Source organism: Oppia nitens, unplaced genomic scaffold, assembly GCF_028296485.1.
Source record: "Oppia nitens isolate AA-2021 unplaced genomic scaffold, nextdenovo-longstitch-racon4-pilon3 scaffold13_pilon_pilon_pilon, whole genome shotgun sequence".
Classification (NCBI taxonomy): domain Eukaryota; kingdom Metazoa; phylum Arthropoda; class Arachnida; order Sarcoptiformes; family Oppiidae; genus Oppia; species Oppia nitens.
In genome coordinates this window covers 905111-925608 of record NW_026533192.1, presented here as the reverse complement: position 1 = coordinate 925608, position 20498 = coordinate 905111, and the positions used below count along the sequence as shown (strand labels likewise).

General features: G+C 17.9%; 1 pseudogene; it reads right to left on the bottom strand.

Moving 5' to 3' along the window:
* Positions 1-16708: 16708 nt before the first annotated feature.
* LOC128959550 (sex peptide receptor-like) lies at positions 16709-18533 on the bottom strand (annotated as a pseudogene).
* Between the last annotated feature and the right edge of the window lie 1965 nt (positions 18534-20498).

Below are 20498 nucleotides of genomic sequence, written 5' to 3'. Positions count from 1 at the left end.
ATATATTATTATTATTAAGTATTAAATATTGTATTTATTTATATATTTAGACTATTTTTAAAATACAAAAAAATGACATTGATATAAAAATAATAAAAATCTGATTTAAAAAGATTGTTTAATAATAAAATATAAATTATATAAACTTTGCAGTTTATCATTTATAATATTAAATTAAATAATTCAAGTGGAAAATTTAATAAAACTTGTAATTTTGTATTRGAAATACTTCAATAATATTTCAATAAATATCTTAACTATAATATTATTAAAATAAAATATATACCGTAATACAAAATCAATATTTAGATAAAAAATCATTATAATTTTATTTTTTAAATTCTATAACATTTTAATAAAATTTATATAAAAACTGMATATAATATTTAATTTATAATATCAAAAAATATAAAAATCACTTAAATATGAAAAATATATATTTTCCTATCAATTCTTTTTATTAATATTAAGTTACAATTGTTATACTTATTTTTATTTATATAAATTATTACTATTGTTAGTAGATATATTTAAAAATATATACTTTAATATTTATTAATTGAATATTTAGGATTTTTCAACAAATAAGTTTTATATTTTATTTTTTCGAAAAATATAATAAACAAAATTTTTCAAAACTAACTAAAAACATAACTATAAAATTTCTACATAAACTTTTTTCTCAAAACTATCATATTTACTAAATTTATTACTAATTTWATAACATTTATTATCAATTAATATTATTGAATATTGTATTAYTAAATATCATTATTTTCATTGCATAACTTTAATTTAAGWTTTTGTTTAAATGCATAAACATTTGTTTTTAATAATGATAATTTTTTATAATCTATTAATACTAAATAAAGTTATAATTATAATCAATTATTGTTAATATTTCAAATGATTGTTTTAAAAGACATAATGCTAATTACAAACATTACAATTAATAAAAATAATATTTAATTATTAAAGTCATTATAATTAAAACTTTATTATATTTTAAAGTAGTTATATTTAAATAGCAAATGTCAATTATATGAAATATTTACGTCATCATTTTTTCATATAAAATACTGTATATGATATCAAACATTTTATTGATTTTACAATAGAGAAAGTATTATGTTTAATATTTTTTATTTTGTTGAATATTGAATATTTAAGAGAGAGAGAGAGAGAGAGAGAGAGAGAGAGAGAGAGAGAGAGAGAGAGAGAGAGAGACTGGAAATAGTAGATATCGTTGGTAGGGTTTCATCAAATTTTCAGTCAAATACATGTATTATGTATTAACAAAAAACTTATGCTATTTTCTATGTTATAATCTATTTGATTATATAAATGCATTTTTTGTTTTTTTCTATAAAAATGAAGTCTCTTTCATGAGTTTATAATAAGAGAAATTTTTTTCAGTTGTTATGTCAGAGAAACTTAAATCTTATTATTAATTAATTAAATATATTTTTAGCTATTATTAGCAAAATATTAAGAAATTTATTTATAAACTAAGTTTTCAAATAGTAAATAACTAATACTATTAATGCAAATGAAATAAACACAATAACTATTGATTTAATTATTTCAAAGTTATATAATCATAAATAAATAAAATAATAATTGCTAAGAAATATGGTATAATGTGTAATAATATACAGTATATCTATTTTAAAATTGACTAATCATTGATTATATTTAMATAATAAATATTTCTTTATGAATAAATTATAAAATTAKAAATATTGTGTATTTTATTTAAAATATTTTAAAATATATTTATTTAAATAAAAATATTTATCAATTWAAAAAAACAAAAAATAAGTTTTAAGARTTTCTAATAAAAATTGCTYTAAAAAGAGATATAACATTATAACATTTATCAATTTTAAATAAAATAAAACCATTTTTTAATTTTTTTAATTCATTATTTTTAAAACATCTTTTAKTACACTTTTAATATTATTTTAATGTATATCTTTTAAAATATTAAAATAAATGAAGTAATTATATTTTTATATAAGAAATAAAGTTACTATTAATATTATAAGYTATTTTTATAATATTTTTTATTTATATTTATTTAATATTTAAAATAACAATAAYTTATTTTKTCATCAGATACTTTATTATTGAAATAAAATAAATTTGAATAATATCACAAAAAGTAATTTAAATTTAAAAAAATTGTAATTTTACTTTTGAGTCAAATAAAAGTAATTATAAAAGAAATTCGCATTTAAATTAAATACAATGATTGCTACAAAAACTCATAACATACTCTATAATATAATCAAATTGGTTTCACACATATTGTAAATAAAGTTAAAATGTTATTTACAATWACTGGTAAATTTTTTTATTGTATAAATAATTATTTTTTAGAGTCTAATTATTTATTAAAAAAATATATGTAAAATATATATTTAAAATTTATAAATTATAAACTATTATATAAATATGATTATTTAAGACAATARGCATCATCTAAATTATTAATATAATCTCAATTTATATAAATTAAATTATTCAATTGTCAAAATTAAATAAATKTTRATATGTTAATAATATAAATATATTCTAAAAATAAAAATTGATATCATAATATATGCACCTATTGCATACATTGATTTAAATAATAATATATTTATCTGAAAGTTATTTACAATTATATTATTTTTATAATATAAATTAAAAAATTGTTATCAAAATATATTATTGAAGTATGTTTTTGAAAAGCATCATAAAATTTATGAAATAAAATATTATATTATTATATAATACATTAAAATCACAAACCATAATGAAAAATGTCAAACAATTTACTGTATAACAGTGTATAACATATCAAATTTATAAAAATTTAGTTTATTTTTGACATAAAATAAATGAAATAAACAAAAATCACGACAAAAAGTATATGAATTATATAATTGTATTATTAATCAATAATACAAAATATTGTACAGTATATATACAAATACCATTAAGAACTATATAATACTGTATATGTAAAATATTTATACAAAAAACATATAATGTAATAAATAGTCAGAAAATATTTAGTAATACCTAAAAATGTATAACAAAATAAAGATTTCTATGAATATTGATACACAATGTGAACAATAGAGACCATACTTTATCAGAATATTTGTAATAAATAAACAAAACAAAAATATTTATATAATTTATCAATTGATAGATATTATAGAATAATYTTTCAATATTTTACTATTATATGATAATAAACACTATAAATGCCAAACAATAGCATAAAATATATTATAAATTAAATATTCTTTTAACTGTTAAATGATTATTATTTAATAAATTGAAAATTATAAATTGTTATATTTTAATAATTATTAGTAACATAGTAATAAAATAGAAATATTATAACAAAATATTAATAACTTATAAGTAGTGTATTGATTAATAATTTTTTATACTCTATTAAATAGTTGTTATAATAGTTGCCAAAAAAGCCAAATAGTTATTGAAATAGTTATTTATTTTCTTATAAATACTTCAGCTGATATATAATTCACTTGTTTTCATCATATTTACAAAAATGATTTATATAAATAAACTAATTATTTCTATTGTTAAAAAGTAATATGAGTTAATAACAGTTTACACATTTTATATAATTTATATAACTATTACTTTTTGTTTTTACAATTTAATGCTTATATTTTTCAAAATCAATGATATAATTATTTATAAGTTTTTATAGTTTCTAACCCAACAAATATTTATTTATAGTTATAATAAAATTTCGGAAATAGCGTCCACTGGTCAACTTCGGTGGACATACAAAGTCCCAGTTATAAGCGTTGAACCGACAAAATAATTTTTTTAGTTGGAAATAAAGACACTACTTATAAGAATCAAAATATTTCTTTTAATATTTTTTTATTATTATAAATATAAATATTAATAAATAAAACTACTAATTATTTAAAAATTTAGTTTACAAGTTTAAATTAACAACTAACTAAATTGAATACAACAAAATATATTAGAAAACTATAATAAAAACTGAATGTTTTAATTAATGTTAATGATATTTGTTAAGATACTGTATATGTGTTAAGTAATACCAATTGTATAATATACTATATATAAATTATAAATTTTTATCTGTAAATATTTATACTAACTTAGTATTAATATATAATACTTTATTAAATATAATAGAAATAGTTTTACAATACAATAATTCAATAAATAAATATTAATACAGTATAATATTGAATATATAATAAAATAGTCAAATCAAATCATAATTTTAATGTGTTAGACAATCCATTAACACATACATTAAACCCACATATAAATAGAGATAATAATAATGACTGCCAACTGTCCAATTTTTGACCGGAATGTATAAAAAATGATGTCCAGGTTATGCTCTTAAAATTTTTTTATCAATAAAATGTTTAGTTTTTCATTTAATTAGAATATTTTGTATTAATTAAAAATACTATTAACTTATTTTACTTTAAAAATTTAAAATAGTATTACTTTTATTTTGTAATATTTTAAACATGTATTTTTCATTTATGTTAAACTTAAATAAAATTATTAGTTTATAAAATTTCAATTAATTTAAAACTTTTTAATATACGTTTCCTAGTTTTATAAAATTGATGTTTCGTTTTTTATATAAAAACTAATCTGACAAACATATGTTTAATAGATTAAATTATAATCGACTTTTTGTATCATTTGATAACATATTACAAATAAGTTATTTATTTGTCAGATGAAAATTTTTGTTGTTTTTTAAATACAACATTCACTGCGACTATTGAATGGCTTTGATATATGACATAAATTAATGATTTACTCGTTTGACATTTGAGTGCATTAACTCCATAGAAATCCAAACAATAATATATGAAAAATAATAATAACTAATATATAAAAATAAAAACATTGAGAAACCGGGATAATTGTTTTGTTCATTATATTAATCGTGTATATCATATATGGACAGTAAGAGTGAATGAGTGAAAGAGATGTATGGCTTTTTAACATAAACTATATGACCACATGTGGAGAATATGGAGTAACTGTAGAGTAAATGATGATTATAGCAATGATTTGGGGGAACGGCAGATGAAATCCGCCATACGATGCCTCAAAATGTCAAATATAATGGTTGTATGAAAAAGAGTAAATGGAAAATGAAATAAAAACAACAAATTATAATCACATAGTATTGCATATATTTTATCGGTCCATATCTTCAGTATATATATACTAATAGTATATATATATATCCCACACAAGCATAGTGTGAATGATATATAGTATATCTTATATACTGTATGTCTATCCTTTCGGTCTCAATAAGTCATACACTGAGACTACTATTTTCCGTTTAAATCAGAGTCCCAATTGAATAACAGTTTTATTGGATCTGATCATCATTTTATGGTTTACTTATTTATTCTACTTTTATATTATTAATATCGATTTATTTAATTTTTATTTATTTGATCTATTAATCTAATTATCTATTATTCAATTATTTTCAAGTGATTATTACTTAGTTATGTCAAAAAAGAAATTTCTATAAAGTTTCTAAAAGAAATTKCTGTCTTTTTAAGGGATATCCTGCTAACTTTGTTTTGCGATATGTGTTATCTGGTTATAATACAGTATAATTACATGCAATAATTAAATAATATATTATTATTAGTATTAAAATTAAAAGTAAAGTAAAAAATTATTTTAYTTAATTAAATTAAACTTAAAATATAATTAAATGATGAATAAAAATTTTGCTAAAACTAATTACTTTATATATAGGAATCACATTTGTATAGTAGAGTAGTATATACACTAATGTATAACACTGTATAGTATATTATACACTATGTRTTATGTCTCACAAATATAGTATTACAATATAGATATATATGATATGGGGATCAAATAGTATACTAATAAAATAAAATGTCCTACGAAATTTATTGTTGAGAAATTTACTAAAAATATTCTCAAAAAAATTATAAGAAATTTATATTTGCCTATCTCAATTATTACTATATAACAAAAGTAAATTTATTTTGTTTTTATATAAAAACTAAATGTTAAAAATTAATTTTTAAAATATTCATTGATAGTAAAAAAAAAGTTTTATAAATACTAAATGAAATTTTATTAAAAATATTTTATATTCTGATGTTGTAATCGTATATATATATTCAAAGCATGTTTTGAAATAGATTTTAAAAAGTTAATTCTTATTGACATAAATTTATTATATAATTTTGAAATTAGTTTAAAAAATAAGTAATATGTATTTAGAAATAAATTATATGAAAATTATTAAATTAATATATTATTTTACTGATTTTTACTGATTTACACACTGAGTATAAATTGAATATATATTGTAAATATGTATTTTATCTATTGGGTTTTTAATAAATATATTTTATATACATTATATAGTTTGTAGCTATTATTAAAAGTTATTTTTAACATTTTCTTAGATAATTAAAGAAAATAAATTGCAATTAAAGATTTATTAATTTATATAACAAAATTGATTATGTTTACTACATTTATTTAGTATAACTCATTTATTATAATAAAAATTTGTTTTTATACTTAATTTATTAATCAATTACAAATAAAATTAGACAAAAATACAAATTGTGGTCTATTTGTTTAATTAAGCAATAAATTGTGTCTAATTAAATAAAATAAAAAATTTTAATGTCAAGCAAATGTCACGATAATGTGTAAATAAGATTATTATATGTATAAAATAATTAATTTTAATAAATCATTAGTTTGGCATATTTATTTATTTTTACTTTTTAAATTTATACTAATATACAAACTCATAGACTTACAAAACACACATTGTATTGCAATTTGTATCCATAAAAAACTATAATATACTGAATATTGCTATTATTATYAACTGCTAAAAAATAAAAAACCATATAAATATTCACTACATAAATATYAAGCAATAAAAAAATACTGTAAGTTGATGGCTTAAAATTCATTATTTTCTAATTTGAAAGCCCATAAAATACATCAACACTTAATACTTTTTATATAAATATAAATATATCAAAAAAATTTATTAAATATAATATGATATAAAAAAAATTGATTATATACTAAATAAGAAAGCCATATAAATACTTGATATTATATTATTTTTATTTTTATTGCTAAATATGTCAAAAAGTGGTTTTGTATATACAGTATATGTTATTAAATAAACATTATACGTAAATATAAATTATATATAGTATATATATATATATTAATATAATTATGATTAGGTAACTGTATTAAACCATTGAGATCACACAAACAAACACATACCCTTACATGAGCTCATCGTACAAATTATGTTATATTTTTTATATTGATTACTAAAAAAACAAATCTTGATGTTTGTGCTTATGATAGTCAATGTCCCGATTATCTAATGTAACAAAAACAGTGCATTTGTTGTTTTAAAAGCACGAAAAACGAGTTCATTTAGTAATTAGCGTTCATATAAATTGCGCGTAAAATTTGTATCTAAATTTAGTTATAAACTTGTGGTTAACTGGAGTACAAAAAAAATGATATACAAATAGAGAGAGAGAGATGAGAGAGAGAGAGGAGAGAGAGAGAGGAGAGAGAGAGAGGAGAGAAATGAACGTCTTTATTAATTATAGTGTAAAGATATTTATTTTTTAGTATTAATTAAAATTTTTTAAATTTAGTTTAAAATGTCATATTAAATATAATATGATTAATAAGTAGTTATTTATGCAAACTTTATTTTTAAAATACTTTTATATAATTAATATCTAACAACTGTTTTAAGTACTATAAAAAATTGTTAATTATATATTTATATATTTAAATTATTATAGTATTTTAAACCTATAAATATTTATTGAAATTAGAATATAAATATAATAATGATATTTAATCTTACCTTTTTTCATGTCATATAAAAAATTGTTTTTCATKAATTTTTTTAATTATTAGTGTATTTTGGTATAATTCTCTACATATAATTACTAACTTTTAAATATAACTTATATGTATTTAGTTGACAAAATAAACAACACAAAAAAGTCACTAAATTAAAAAATAAAGTTTTTTTTTGTGAATAAGCCCTTAATAAATGACTTAACATCTGATGGCAAACAAGTTGTATGTTAAACACTGTTTGCTTTATATAAACGACAATTAAATAGCAACAAAAACTACTGAATACTAAATATATTGCATATGTAATGATTTAGTTGTTTGTGAACCAAAAATAACTAATACTAACTTAATATTRTAACAAACAAATGGCAATATATTGTCGTCTAAATAATAAAAAATTCAGAAAAGTTTAAGATATATACAGTAGATATATATAAATAAATTATATTCATTTGAAAAATTTGCACAAATAAAGATTGACAAGTTTCGGCACTGGCTTTTTAATACTAATATTTTCTATGTATAAGTTTTATTCATGTACTGTATGTGCTTTTAAAACAGCACCCACCTACTAGACATGCGTTTCCCCTTTAATACATTTTATAATAAATTCAATTGTACTTTTTTTATATGTATCTCTCTTTGCCCTTTTAAATAATTGAAAAATTTTCAAAAATATAATTTAACTAATAGTGTATTAAAAAAAAAACATTTATAATATCTTCAATTTGTGTTTATTAATTGTGTGTCTGTGTGAAAATGACACAAATATTTTATTAATTGCAGTCTTTTARTTATGTATACATTARAGAGTATTATAAAAACACATTTTTATTTAACATTGAAAAACAAACAAAAAATTTAGACATTGATATATAATTAATATTAGACTTAATTAATCGAAAGAATTCTACTAATTATCACAATTATCTAAAATTAATTTATAAAAAAATTATTAATACAATTTCTTATATACTAATACATAAAATTTTTAAAAACATTTATTATCAATTTATACAATAAAAAAGATTGATGACATTTATAAGTAGTTATACGGCAATTGTCTTGAACTTTGTATTAAATTAATGACAAAATGCAATTAATTGGTCAGTGCTTGAACTCCATGTGCTATAATAGTAATAATAATAATAATAAAAATGGTCGGGTAATCACCATTTGTATGTCTTTTTATCCTCTCATATGTTTCACTAATAAATAAATGGTTATCATATTTTGTTGGTTAATATCTAAGTAAAAGCATATTTTCCTGTATATAGTTTTCTATTTAGAAAAAGTATTATTATTATTATTAGTATATAAATAAATGTTAGTCCAATATATATATACAATATATATATATATAAGAAATGTTGAGCCAATCATTTGTAATGCGAGCATCAATTGATGCAAAAAACTTTATACTTTAACCAAAAATTGTCTAATCGTTTCATTTGGTACTTATGATTATACATATCTTAATGATTCAATAATTATTTTAAGTGTGAGTTAGAAATTATTTTTACAAAATTGGATACTAGAMATACATTTAAACATTTTTGTTTTAGCATTAAAATTGTTAAACCATTAACTTTGGTTTTTATATATTAAACTGTATTTAGATATCTGTACACAAAATGCTAATAATAATGAATATACAAAGTAACAGCTTGTATACTACATTTAACATATTATAGTCATCATTGTAGTGCTTTATTATTATAATTAATAATAATAATAATAATAATAATAATAATAATAATAATAATAATAATAATAATAATAATAATAACTAGAATTTGTAGTTATTATTAGAAAGCAATTCATTAAAATAACAAATTCCTTAATGATTACAAATAAATCACAATTTATTAGTTTATTATATAAAGCTTAATATAAATTACAATATTCAGTATATTATACAGTTATGTATTTGTAGAGTTGACAATTGTTGCGGTTTAAAACTATTTAATAACTCATGTTTATTATATTTCAAAAATTAAATTAATTTAAACTATATTTAAAATCCAAGGTTTCCAATGTTTCTTCCAATATAAGTTAAAATGTGTTTTAAAATATAGATAATATACCTATTTATGAAATACAACTAAAATTATCATCTTTGTTATTTACATTATGTATATAATAAAATTTATTACAAAAAATATTTATTTATTTTTTGTTAATATTGTTTGTTATATTAAAATGTGAAATAATTTGTTAACTGAATCAATTATGCAATTAATTAAAAATATATAAATAATTTATTAAATATACTTTTATAATTATACTAAATTATTAAATTTTATAAGATAAATTTAATAAATCTTTTTTAAAAATTTAATAAATTTAATAATACTTTAAATTAAAAAATTGTTTATTATATTATTATTAATTATATTTCAGGAATTTATCTTAAATTTTCTAACATTATTTAGATATTTAATATAATAAGTTGTCGACACTAATGATTTATACTGTATTTTGATAACAACATAGAGCTCCTCCTGATTATTGTCAAACATACAGTACTATTGAAATAAAAATAAACATTTAAGCAATTGATTTATTAGTTTGACATTACATTACAAGATTGAGCGGCTCTAACAGTTTAATCATAATTTATTTGTTTGAAAAGTTTATTGTTATAAAGCAAATATAAATTATGAATTTGATTGATTTACAGTCGATTTAATTTATGAAAAATATATCTTTAAGAATATTCAGTATAATATTCTGTACAATCATTACATTTTGTAAAAATAGATGTCAGTCTAGATATTAAACTTATTTATCATTTCATTTGAATAMTTAGTTGAAGCAAATGTAATATTTTAACAAAATATTAATTTAAAATTAATATAAAAAACATTAATACATTAACTAAACTTTTAAATTATTATTAAAATTTGTTATATTATTYTTATTTAAAAATTTTATTTAAATTTTTTATTATTTCTAATTTAACTAAATAYATTAGTTTATTATTTCATCGAAATGTTTATCATTTTTCAAGTTTATTATAATAAAAATAATTTATAAACACAAAATGTTTTTTTTAAAGTATCAATTTTTCAACATTTTAAAAACAAGTTTTATGAATRAATTTTATTAWAATAAAAATCAGTTTAATAAACAATATTTATGTTTTATAWTATATTTGAAAAATTAATTATTTAAAATAGYTTTCAAATAACATRCTTAATTATTTGATTAAAACCTATTATAATTTTTTATTTGAGTAATTTTAATAAAATATAAAGTAACTAAACATTATAAAGTAAACAACCAAAGCCTGTGATAAATCTATAAATATGTTTTTAAAACTTTATAATTATGACTAGTATAACATTAAGTAATGTTATAATTATATCATAATTATTTCTATATTTAAAATAATTAATATAATAACTTCATGTAAAATAATCTTACAGATTATGATCTAAATATTCATTAATCAAATGTAGATACATATATATATTTAAACATAAAATTAACAAAAGAGAGAGAGATTCTTGAATTCAAAAATATCATTAAAAATTCAATAAATATATAATTATCTTGAGTTAAGACTAACTGATTAATAGCATGTTTTCAWATTTAATACTGTATATAACAAAAACACTATATTATGCAACTTAAGTACATATGAATTTAATACAATATATTCATWCATAAAAATTTATTTATTTATAATTAATAACTTAACTTATTGTTGTTTAATTGTTAAATAATTTTTGTTTTATCATTGACATTGTCTTATAATTGATTCATATAATAATATTATAAAAGTAAAATTACTTAATCAACAATAAATAATTAATTATTTAATAAATATATAAAATATTAAATACATTATAAAATTATAAATGTTTATATGATATTTTTACATTTGTACTAAAAGCCTGTTATGATTTGAAAAAATATCTAACATATAAATAAATTTTTGGACATAACACACACACACACACACACACACACACACAAACACACACATTTTTATGCTTTTATCATAAATATATAAATTTTATTTATAAATTGAAGCAATATATTACATTATGTTTGATGTATAATGAAAGCTAATAAAAATTTATGTATAAATATGTGACCAAAGTTTGTCAGYCAAATACATATAAGAACTTTATATCTATATATTAAAACATTTATGGCATTAACAATAAATTGTAGACCAAACCAGTGTTTATAATTTCATATAACAAAAAATAAAAAATAAATAATATTAACACAAACTATAAGGCAAGAAAATACATAATAACAATATAATAAAAATATCATATAAATATCATAACACACACAAACTTTACACATACTGTATATCAAATATTATGCAATAAAATAAAGTAAAATGACATGAAATCAACTTTTTTATTATGACATCAATGAATTTTTATACATAACTTATTTATGTTATAAAATACTATATATTTTTGTTGAAAAAGTCTAACTGTTTATTTTGCACATAAAATTAATCCGTTTATTTGTAATATTACTGATGAAACGGTATGTTATTAGTGTTAATGTATAAGAATTTATAGATAATAATAAATAAATAAATAAAACAAATTTTAACAACAAATCTGTTCAAATATTGTTAATAATATTTAATTCAATAGAATTAATCACATTTACAAATAATGTTTACTACACAGCAGTAAATTATTAAAGATCATACATTCAGTATGTTTTGAATAAAATTGTAATCAGTTTTACTTTAAACAAAATATTCAYATAATGAATAGATAAAAAATAATTATGTAATTTAGTTTTAACAGTGATTTTGTTCATCAATAATATTTTGCACAATAATTTAATTTAAATTTATCATTAAATAACAATACATTTAAAGTATTATTAGTRTTTGTTATTTGTATCTGAATATTATTTGATWAAGTTATATAATTAAAAACTAAATTAACATAGTTTTCAGTTATAAAGGTAAATAAATATACTGTATATAAAATATAATTATTTGTTGCATTAAATGATGTAATCTATGATCTGAATCAATAAAATTGTTATCAAAGTTACGAAAGTAAKAAAGAAAGTTGGCATTTAATTAACAATCAAAATCATTGCTAAATATAATAGACTTAGAGTTAATGATATCAATAAAATATTGATTTAATTTAGAAAACTAATAAWGAATATTAAAAATAAATTAATTTAAGCCAAGAATATTTAAAATAAAGTAATTAATAAGCTATAATAATATTCATTGATTAAAGTAAATTGTAATAAATTCATACTTTAGATTAATTTAAAATTTTGTTAAAAATTCTAATGGTTTAGTCACATAATTAATGTATATACTGTATAACTACAATATTATACTACAATATAAAAGAGTATCAATAATTATTTTAAGATCAAAGACTTAGAAAATGATATTCAATGTATTGTATTGTAGTTTTTATTTTTTTGTTATATAAGTAAAATACTTTAATTTACTTATATATTTTTATTTAATTCTTACAAAATACAAAACATTTTATTATGTGTTTATTGAAAATATTATATATATTATAATTTAATAATATACAAAATAATAATTCTGTAATTTATAATTTATTACAACTTGTAAATAGTATAAATTATAATAGTATTGAATATCATATTTGATATATGATAATCAATATATTGTTAAACATAKTTAAGTATAARATAATAAATAAAAGATAAAATATGACAATATATTATTTTCCGTTTTTTCTGTTGAATTATTTTTAAATATTATAAATATTCTGTAATAATATGCATAAAATTAATTATATCAACTATTATTATAAAAAGCAATGAAAAATTACTAGTTTATTGCCTAATTTATCCATTTTTTAAACTAAAACGATTACTCCTGTTTAACAAACATATTTAAATATTTAATTTCATTTTTTGTCATACATTTTAAACAATAATTAATCATTTAGTTTAGTCGTTGWGTTAACCAAAAAATTCTACAATGAATTATGTGTCCCAAAAGGTTTACTAACAAACAAATTATAAATAAATGAGAGTTAAAATGTTAAATAATAACAAAATCTAATGCAAAACTTTTAGATATTTAATGTAAAATTTGCAAAATATAAAAAAAAACAAAAAAAATATTTTTATTTTTTGAACATTTTATGTGTTTTAGTGATAAAAATATGTTAAAATAATTTTTTCAAGTATTAAAGATTATGTTTTATTTAAAGGTCAAAGTTAATGCTAATATTTTAAAAATTAATCATAATTTACACAAACATATTTTAATATAAATTTTTAAAAATTTATGACAACTTATAATATTATTAATATTAAATATATAATTTATATTAATTATTTTAAACGCATCTTTTTCAACATTTTGTCAAATAAATAATATAACACAAAATGACAATATAAAATTAATCTACATTCATTATAACTAAAATACAAAATAAATAAAATACGTTTAAATTTCTCAAAATAATTGAAAATTTATTACCAATTCATTATTTCTATTGTTCTCTAATGAAACATTAAACAGATTTATTTATTAATTATTTATTACGCTTTTAAAAAATAAATTATAATTTATTAAAATTATTATTATTATAAGCATTAATCTCTATCTYTCTTTCTTTCTTTCTTTATCTTAATAACTTTGATGAGTGAATATCGAATAAATGATAAATAAAAAAGTTTTAGTTATAACTGTCTATCTATTATATTTCAATTTAGATTTTATTTTCATAAACAAGAAATAAATTTTTTAAAATTATTTTAAACACAAATAAAACAAAATTTTTGTCGATTTAATACAAGTTTCGATTTTTATTAGATTCATTTAAATATTTTTTTAATTGTTCAGATTTTGCTGTAGAGTACGCTTGAATACTGCAGACCGAGTTCGATACCAAGTAGGGATTCATATGTTTATTGTGAATTTTACATTTTAGAAAATAAAAAAATTCTTTTRATTGTCCAGATATATAATTAAAAAAAATAATAATTATGACACAATTTAATGTTAACAATTTAATTTATTATGTATTTAATACTATATTTTACAATATAAAATAAAAATATTTAGCAACATTGAATTTTTAAATAAATAATTTCAACATTGAATTATTTTATAAATAATTTCAACATTTAATTATTTTATAAATAATTTCAACATTTAATTATTTTATAAATAAAACATATACAGTAATACCAATATTTTAATTATACAAAATATTTTGTAAACAACTTACACAGATCTTTTGTGATAATTTGTTATCAATTTTTACAATTTATGTAATAATAAATAAAATATGTCACATTTTAAATATAACTTAATTAATCTGAAAATAATTTAATTTATACATTTGTAAATATTATATATAAATAAATAATATTTTATTACAGTTTTTAAAAATGTAAAATTATTCTAAATATTTAATAAATATTAATATTATATTATTAATAATAATTATTTATAATTTAATTTAAATAATAGTTTACTGATTTTAACGTTTGAATGAGTTTTTCTTTTACCTATTTTTACACATAAAATATATTTTTACAAATATATATATATATATAATAATAATAATGTATTTTCATCAAAAAAAAGATAAAAAAAATGTTTAATATAATATGGCTTAGATTTGTTGCTTTTAAAGTCTGATTCTAAATTTTATCACAAATACTTAATATTTGGTTAAATGTTAATTTAATTCAATGTTATAATCAATATTATATTTAATGTTCCATAAAATGTTGTCTCAAAAAATAATCAAAAATTAATTTTTAACAAACCCATAGTAGCCAAAGTAAATTTAATAAAAATTATTTTTAAAAATTTAATAAATTCATATTAAATCCTATAATTTAATACTGGTGAATTTAATAGTTATACTTAAAATGATATCACGGAACTTATATTACATAAACTGGACTTATAAACATTTGATAAAATTAAGCTCTTTATATTAATAAAGCAAAATATTTTAAGTACATAAAAAGTTAAAGATATAATGTTGAAAATTTACATTCAAATAATGTATATTAATAACATATATTAATAATACTAATTTATATTCTGTTAATTACAATTTATGTTAAAAAAATCAGTAATTACTTTCATATCTTAAATCATTAGCATATCTAACCTAATACACCATAATATGTCACCATAAGGTACATAACTTATACAAACAAAAATTAAAAAATTAAAATTGTTTATATTTTTATATTAATTTTTAGTATTCAATACTACAACTTATAAATGTAACATTTTTCTCCAATTTAGTATTTCAATGTTTAAGTTATAACTCTAATTGGTTTTTGCATGAAAATTTTTATATTATAKTTGACATATGAAACTAAAATACAGTATTTATTAACTTTAATTATAAATTATCACATTATACCTATAATCTAATTTTTTTAAAAACTAAATTTGTCATAAAGTGTAATATACTAATATATTATACATCAATGCTGTGTTTCTATAACTATATTTAAATAATATGAAACAATTTACTAAAATAATATACAAAATAGTATTATTGTCAAAGTATAGCACTCGTTAAGTGTAAATCAAATTACTACAATAAAACAGTAGTAGTATATAATAATAATTGCTACCAATAATAATAATTATTATTTTTTTTAACACATTTACAAAACTTAATAATAATATTAATTAAAGTTATATGTTTATATATACTTTATATACTGTATAAGATAATTATGAATAATTATTTTATTTATTTTATAAAATGCTTTCATTTGTCGAATTTCGTGGTCCGTTGACCGCAGAGTATCGGGACGACGACGACAAAAATAAATCGGTAAATGTTTGTCTAAATTGTTTAGACATTCCGCAATATATGGCAAAATTGATTGGATAGGACAGTAGGATAAAGAAATTGGTGAACAATACAGTCGTGTTTAGTGAATCGTATTCAACTATTTCAATGGACAGTGCGTTTTGCATGACATGCAACAGTGTAGCCACAGCTAACGGGATTTCAAGCATCAGGAATACCGTTACAAYCACTATCAACATAATGGTAGTTGAGTTCGAGTCCCGGAGTTTAATGCTTTCACTTTTGCGGTTTTCAGAAAATAATTTCTTCCGTTTTCGTTGCGATCGTTTCAATGCTATTAATAACAGTACGTTTAATAGGACTAACAGAGCACAGGGACCGATGTGGACAAACACTATACGAAAACCGTAATAAAATATATAATACGTGTTTTCACCGATGCTATCTTCTACCTGATATTTTTTAAAAAATAATTAAATTATTTTTTTTACAAAATTTCGATCAACTATTAACTATTTTTCAAAAAACTAACCCATTTTGCTGTTTCAAACTGACAGCCTGTTTGTCGACTATCATTCCAAATGAAATCAATTGCAGTGAACTCCCGGTCCGCAAATCGGGTACTTTGATGACATAAAGCCAATATAAATATAATAATCATTGCTTTACACACCCGACTAACTGTACACCACGTGGGGGCGACTGTCAAATGGCATACATATATGTATCTAAAATTTATTTAATACATAATTGAATCTATATTAGCTCTAATAAACAGTTATTAGAAATAATAATAATAATAATATAGATTATGAAAGTTATTTATATATTATAGTAAAATTATAAATATTAAAATTCTGTGCTTAAAATTATTAAAAACTAAGTTTTAATTTAAATTTTTAAATTCTATATTGATTTAAATTAAAATAATTTCTTCAAATTATCGGAAATCAAAATTTTTCATTGTTGGCTACTAATATGCAAACTTAAAGTTCAGATAAAAATAATTATTTCTATAATAATTTGAATTACAAACCTCTGTCCGGCCAACAAAAGTGTGAGCCATATGGACGCCGTGTGAAAAAATATTGGCAACACTTCAATCATCAAAATGATAGGCATARCAGGCACTGCACGGGTAGAGTATCTTATTGTGATTACCAAATGTATACATATAGAAATACCACGGTGCCGGGAACAGTAGTGTTAACAGGTCAGCTATAGCCATTGCCAATAGTACTAAATTAGTAGGTGTCCGCATATGACTCTGRGCTAATACTATTACTATTAGAGTGTTGGCAATAATAGTAACGATCAACAAAAACGGCATAATATAACCAAATAAGACAACAGCATATTTGTACGGAACATCACGGGTTATATTCACGAGTAACGGGAGTTCATTCCTATATGTATTGAAAACAACAAAAAGCAATTGTATTATTCGTGTTATTTCTTTTTTTTAATAAAATTGATTTTTTTATATTAAATATCAATTATATTTTATTTATAAAAATAGAAATAAACAATATATATATATAATGTYATAAATTAACAAACCATTTAGGCAAATCTGATATATTAGTGATGTGAAGGGTTTCATTGAAATATATGGACGATTGGTTGATATTAAACTGATAGTCAGTTAAAATAGTCGCCGGATTTATGTTGAGTGAGATCTCATTTGTCGTATAATAGCTATAATCCATGACTTTATTAACACGTTTTATAATTTTATCACTTAATTATATTAGCAAATARATGCAAACTTTCAATTTTGATCATCAAACTTGTAGTTATAAWATTAATAAAATGTTGATATAAATTTAATTGTTGATTTGACGCAATTTTATTAATATGTAATATTGTTGTAATCGTTTTTTTAATAATTATAACATTTGTAGCTATAAGACAAATATTTTATAATATTAATAGTTTATAAAATTAGTAATTTATAGTTTAATTTAACAAATATAATTATTAATTAAAAAAATACAATATGTAAATTAAATTTTGTTAAGAAGTTTTAATAAGGAACTAATTGAATAATTATTATAAATACTAGTATAAATATTATAAATAAATACGGTATAAATAAATGATTTTTTATAGAAATTTATTTTAATAAAATTTTTTTAAAAACGATAAAAATCTTTATACATTGTTATGCCAAACGCTATGGTCTAACAGTACAACTGACTGTTCAATAGCTATGATAAACAGGAACTGTAAGATAATGCTCACTATTTTCAGGTATATATATATATATATAAATAGTATAGTATATAATATATATAAATTTGTATAGATTATATAGCTCTCTCTCTCTCTCTCTCTCTMTTAAGATAAATTTATATAAATATTTTATACCAATTTAACTAGTGTTTAAAACTAGGTCCGATATAAAATGATTATTTCCACAATTTACTTTATTTAATAAATGGTTAATATTATTTTTAATCTGAATTATTTTAATATATAATATATAGTAACTGTCATATATGTAATTCCCGATTTTTAAATAAGTACCGATAGTGTATTTGACTTAATACGTATATAATTTTAAACAAAATTTATTTATTCATAATGGCATTAATATTATTATAAAAATGATATTTAGTTCTACAAATACTAAACTTAAAGTACAGTATTATTTTATTTAAATCAAAATATTGATTTATTTATTAAATAAAAAACTTGATATATTAAAATTTTCTGCAATTGAATTTTAATGGTAATGTGATTAAGATTTAAGTTTATAATAAATGTATAAAATATCTAACTTTTTTAATAATAAAATAAAGACAGTATGAATAAAAAAATAAATATTTTTTTGCTAACTTTAAGCGTGTGTTACATTTATTATAGATTTTCTAATGGTTATGAAGAGACTGACAGTTTGGTGTGATTTACGCCATTTTTAGCATTAAATTCAATATTAATAAATGCCATAAAAATCAAATATAGATTTAATGCCAAAACATAAACGTATATAAAGTTAATATAGAGAGCAAAATATTACTTAGAAATCTGGGATTAATAAAACTCTTAGTAATCAAATAATAACTCTCTCTCTCTCTCTCTCTCTCTCTCTCTCTCTCTCTCTAACTATTATTTTTTAAATAAATTTTGATGCACTAATTAATCAAAACGATCATCAATATTATAATTTCATAATACAAAATATTCATAATTAAACAAAAATTTTGACATGTATTATTTAACTAATTATTACAATTTTTTTATTTAGCATTGTTTATTAAGCAAATAAATAATTTAAATAATTAAATAATATATWTATAATATAATCAATGTTTATATCTATTCTAATTATACTTAAAATATTTTATACAATGATTACAATAATTTTGTTATWTGTTTCAAATCAATAATATAAAATTTCATTATTTATTATTGTCATTTGTCAAAAACATATTATAATATATAGTATTTATAGCAATTTATTTAATGCAAAATAACAAAATCAATAGCAATTTTCGAAAATTTATTAAATATAGTTAGAAAACATAGTTTTATTATTATAATATCATAATATATAACTATATTAATATAAATTAGTATAAATAAATCATTTCTGACTGAATATAAAATCATTCAATCTTTAAATCTTTTTAAATAAATAAATTTATAAATGTATAGTCATATCCTAAATAATACGATTCAAAATAAATTTGTAATTTTGTAACGGAAAGTAAACGAAAATTGTTATTA